Raw genomic sequence first — 5,737 nt, forward strand, 5'->3', positions numbered from 1 at the left:
CCGTCTCACCGTGTCCAGGAGCTTCGCCGCTGTCCACTTCATCGAGCAGCCGAGCCCCGAGCGCTCACAACGCCCGAGACCACCGCACCGACCTCGCCCGAGCTCACCGTCGCCGGAGATCCCCTTCAACGCCGACGTCGCTCCGGTCCATCTCCGACCGCACCAAGGACTCCGTCGCACTCACTGTGAGCTTAGCCATCTTTCCCTCCCTTCCGTTCTTGCTCCCGAGCCGTGTAGCAACCTCCCGGAGCTCAACCGCACCCACCGCCGTGGACCTCGTCGCCGACGTGCTCCCGGTCATCCTCCGGCCACAAGATGGTGTCCATCTTGCTCACCGCGTTCCACAGCACCTAGCTAGCCACTCCACGAGCCTCACCGAACCCTCTAGCACCAAGTTCACCTCCGACCGAACCTCGGTGGCCGCCAAAGTCGTCGCCGGCGTCGACTCCGGCCACCCCGACCCCAACGGACTCCGCCAAGAGCCGCGGGTCGTCCTCAGCTTCACTCCGGTGGTCGCCACGTTCCATTTGGTGGCCGAAACGACCAAAACCACTATCGCCGCCGCACTGTTGGTCGCCGCCGGCCAGAACTCCGGCGAGCTGACGTGGCCTAGTTGATTAACCACTAATCCATCACCTACTGACGCTGACGAGTGGGCCCCAGGGGTTAGTCAAAGCTAACCAGCCCGGGGTCAACGCGGGATTAGCCCCTGTGACACTGACGTGTGGACCCCACACGTCAGGTTTGACCCGAGCCAGCTCTGTTGACCTGCTGATGTCACTGTGATGTCAGGCTGACGCAGTAAATGATATTTCTGGATTTAAATTAAATCAGGAAATTCCAGAATATTATATAAACTTCAAAAATTCATAACTTTTAATCTGTAACTCCAAATTGGACAAATTATATATGAAAAATGATCAGAAAAATCCAATCTATCCATCTGTACTATTTTCATGCATGACCAAACAAGTTAAATTGATGTTTTAAACAGAACAAGAAAAGGCACTTTAAAAGGCCATATTTGAATTTGAAATTTGAATCTTTGATTCAAATTTGCTCAAACACTTCTGGCTTTAGTTGCATTAGCCCAACACACTCATATTGCCATGTTCCATGCATGCATCATATTGTTGCATATTGTTTGGTAATGTTGTGTATCGGTATCCTTTGCGACAGGATCTGTTCCCGAGGAGTACCGTGATTACCCTAACGAAGAATCGTATCCGTGCAACGAACCATCAGGCAAGCAACCAACCATTTGATCATATCGATACAATCCCATGTTCTCGCTCCTGCTCTCTTTTACTGCATTAAGACAACGCGATTCAAACTGCTGTGTGCTGCGGTAGTTGAACCCATTTCCTCTGCATGACCTGTCATTGCCACAGTAACTAGATGAAACCCACTAGCATGTGTAGGAGTTGATTGAGCCATATGTAGGTGTTGTTCCTACCTTGCTATGCCTGCTATGCTTAGAGTCGTGTCAGGTCTGGTTCATCTGGGTGATGGGCTAGAGTGAAATGATTATGTCGGTAATGAGAGTGGTGTGGTGAACACGATTTGGTAAAGGTATCGATGAGAGGCCATGTAGGAGTACATGGTGGGTTGTTTCATTGAAGCCGACCTTAAGCACTGAGATCTGTATGTGTGATTTAAGAATCAGCTACTACCATGCATTGGGCCCGAAACCAATGGACCCTCTCGACTTCTTATTCACCCTAGTTCTCCGTCCAGGAGTTGCAAGTAGTTTCTGGTGTTTGTAGCCTACTGGAGGCCGTGGACAGCGCTGACCGTAGGGGTGGGCTGTGATGCGGTAGGTACGTGGCATGGTGTACCGAATACCCGTTAGGTATCTCGGGAACCCTGTTCACATCGTTCGGGGCCGTATGGGAAACCTCGGCCGGACTCCCTGCGGATGGAACCTGAATAGGCGATAAACCTGGACTGGAAGCTTAGGTGATTAGGTAGGTCGTGGCCGACACCCACGTTGGGCTTCCGCTTGAAGGTTGCCGAGTACATGTCGTGTAGACGACGGTAAGTGGTGAGAGCGTGTATGAAGAAGTACACCCCTGCAGGGTTAACATGATCTATTCGAATAGCCGCGTCCGCGGTAAAGGACTACTTGGTTGCCTATACAGTTCATAGACAAGTAAATGGAAACTGTTAAAAGCCTCAAGATAAGTGTGAGTGCCGAGGATGGCTCTTCCGTAGGAAGACGGAGGTGGATCCTCGGTAGTGTATTGAAGTGGTGAATAGTGGACTCGTGTGCGCAAAACTATTTCAAATGGAGTATCGTAGGATAGTCTAGCCAAGAGTCAAAGCTGGCTTGCTGCAATAACTTCACCGACCCTTCTTGATACTATGCATGTATGTAGGATCTGATGTAAGTCTTGCTGAGTACCTTTGTACTCATGTTGCTATAACCTACATTTTTACAGAAGACGCTGCAACCCCTTCTGATGGGTTCTATGTAGACGTTGACATCAACGAGTAGGCTAAAGACCCAGGTGGTGACCCTGAGCTTGTGAAGGACCACATAGTATAGCCAGGCTTTCCAAGCCCCTTTTTATTTTACTAGTTGTCTGTACTCAGACAAGTTACTTCCGCTGTTGGCTTGTATGATTGTATGACTTGTATGTTGGGTCGTGGGACCCGTACCTTTGTGTGTATGTTATGTATGGCTCACTGAGCCTTAAATAAAGTACTTGTGTCGTAGAGTCATGTTGTGATGCTTCATTGTATTTGCACATATCGAGCATATTGTGTGTATGATTGAAATGCTTGGTATGTGTGGGATCTGACTATCTAGTTGTTTATCTTTAGTAGCCTCTCTTACCGGGAAATGTCTCCTAGTGTTACCGCTGAGCCATGGTAGCTTGCTACTGCTCTGGAACACTTAGGCTGGCCGGCATGTGTCCTTCTTCGTTCCTGTGTCTGTCCCTTCGGGGAAATGTCACGCTTTGAGTACCGGAGTCCTGTTAGCCCGCTACAGCCCAGTTTACCAGAGTCCTGCTAGCCCAGTGCTACAGCCCGGACCCACTTGCTGATGACCGACACGTTCGAAGCTGGGTCATGGATGCCTGTCCCTGTAAGTCTGTGCCACTTTGGGTTTACGACTAGTCATGTCAGCCCGGGCTCTTTATCATATGGATGCTAGCGACACTATCATATACGTGAGCCAAAAGGCGCAAACGGTCCCGGGCAAAGGTAAGACGACACCCGTGGGGATACCGTGCGTGAGGCCGCAAAGTGATATGAGGTGTTACCAGCTAGATCGATGTGACATCGAGTCGGGGTCCTGACAGCGTTGGCATCAGAGCCGGACTGCCTGTAGGTTCTCCAAGCCAAACTGGTCGATGTTGAGTCTAGAAATTCTTAGTTATATGTAGGGGAATTGCTTGTGGGATGGAACGTAAGGCTCTTTTTACTCCTTATACCTTATGACATTCTGATCTGAGTCAGTCCATTCTTCCACGGGGGTTAAGGAATTAGGATCTGTTCTCTCTATCAGGATCACGTGTTACTAATCAGTAGTACCTTATAAGTTTGATGGATACAAGCCTAGTTCAGTTCTACTACCACATTATGTTGTTAGAATGGATTCAGAACTTGATATGATGATGTTGGGTGTGTACGAAATCCTTTGTCAAATGTCTCAATATCCTTTTTGAGCATTTACAGCTGTTATGCTGCCGAAATTTTGCTAGAAATTCTAATGCCTTTGCATTATAACTGTGCTTTCAGATGGCCACTCGCGACCTCAATCAAGTGGTTCGCCTGACTCGATGCCTAGATGTACCCGGCCATACTGCTAAGTTGGTCAGGGTAATGACTGAGGCTGGATACCGCTGGTATCCTGAGTACACGGTCAAAGAGCAATTCCGAGATTTTAATCAAAGCCAGTATCTCTGCACTGTCAGGATATTTCCATCTTATCCTGGATCCACTGAGCCTCTTCACTGCTCCTATGGACTCGGGGTTACTATCGAGATGGCTGTGCAGGATGCCGCCTACTCTATGATGACCATTATGCGAGTCAGATCTGGTCTATTTCGGGACTCTGATTTCCGGTATATGCCAGGATCACTTCCGGGAGCACAAGGATATCTCCAAGCTATTTATGCTGATTCCACTCAGGAGGATTCACGAACTCGCACCACTGCTGAGATGCTCGAGGATAAGAACCGTGAAAATCGGGCCTTAAGGTTAGAGCTCTTCAATACCCGTGCTGACCACTGGGCCACTTTGACTCGGTTCGCACCGGCGGTGCAAGCTGGATATTCAGATATGCGCGATCTCTATCCTGTGAGATCTGCTCTGCCAGACGTGATGGTTTGGCGTGATGTAGGAGGCATCACCCCACCTCGCGGTCCACGCAGGCCACCGTTTGTTGGTCCAAGGCCTCATCCTAGCCCCTATGGTCCACAAGCTCCGCGAGATCGTCTGTTTCCGGATGAACATGTTGAGCTTCCAGGCTATGGAGGTGACTTCTATGAGGACTACTACGGATCGGTCTGAGTTAGTGATAGTATCCCTAGTTCGCACTAGCTGTGTCGTCTGTCGTCCCGCGTGACTCGTGGGATATGACCTAGTTTGTACTCTTTCCGGAGTTGTAGAAAAATAATGTATAGGAGTTTGGAATGCCTCCGATGAGATGTAATCCCTTTTCACCGTAATAGTACTTTGTTTGGTCTTGTACTAAACCTTGTATGGTGTGTATGACGATGGAATAAAAGAAGCAGTTTCTGTATCTACCATGTCATACGGATGATCATCTTGCATTCCGAGTTATTCCTTGCATTATGTATCCTATGTCGGAATTTTATCATTCTGACTAAATCATTGTCTTGTTACCTAGGATGGTCAACACGCGCGCCAACCCTGCTTCCCAAGAGCAGGCCGAAGGCAGTGAAGCCAGGAATGAAAATCTGCCTCATCCTCCTTCACTAGCCGAGGTGATGATGGAAGCTGAGAGAAACAAGCGGGAGACAAACCGTTTGTTGGAGCGTATTGAACAGAATACAGCACACCATCAGAGGGCTAACGTGGTGTCACTCAGCGATTTTATCAAATTGCATCCACCCACGTTCCACCACTCCGTCGAACCTCTCGACGCTGATGACTGGCTTCGCAGTATTTCTCACAAGCTGCGTTCCGCGCTGGTAGCTGAGGCTGACAAGGTCACCTTTGCCGCATATCATCTTGAAGGCCCCGCCAGTCTTTGGTGGGAGAATTATGGAGCTATGCGCCCAGCGGGCCATGTCACAACTTGGGCTGAATTCAGCGAGTCTTTCCGTGAACATCATATTCCGGAGGGTCTCATGGACCGTAAGCGTGAAGAATTTTGCAATTTCACCCAAGGCCGACTTTCTGTGGATGCCTATAGCAGAGAGTTTGGTAAGCTCGCCCGATATGCAACTGAGGAAGTGTCTACTGACGCCAAGAAGCAAGCAAGGTTCCGCAAGGGCCTTAGTCCTGAGCTTCGCCGCGACCTTCGTCTGCATGAGTGCACATCTTTTCCGAAACTTGTCAACAAAGCCATCAGTGCTGAAACTGGTCAGACTGACTACGACGCAACACGCAAGCATGGACGTGACATGGGTTCCTCATCCGGTGCTGGTCCTCAGAAGCGCCGCGTGTGGGTACCCAACACCGCCTTGCCACCCAGGTTCACACCGAGGCCATCTTTCCAGGCGCCTTGCCCCGCTCAACAGTCTGCTCCAGCTAAGCCCTA

This window comes from Triticum aestivum, chromosome 1B (genome assembly GCF_018294505.1).
Source record: "Triticum aestivum cultivar Chinese Spring chromosome 1B, IWGSC CS RefSeq v2.1, whole genome shotgun sequence".
In the NCBI taxonomy this organism is placed as follows: domain Eukaryota; kingdom Viridiplantae; phylum Streptophyta; class Magnoliopsida; order Poales; family Poaceae; genus Triticum; species Triticum aestivum.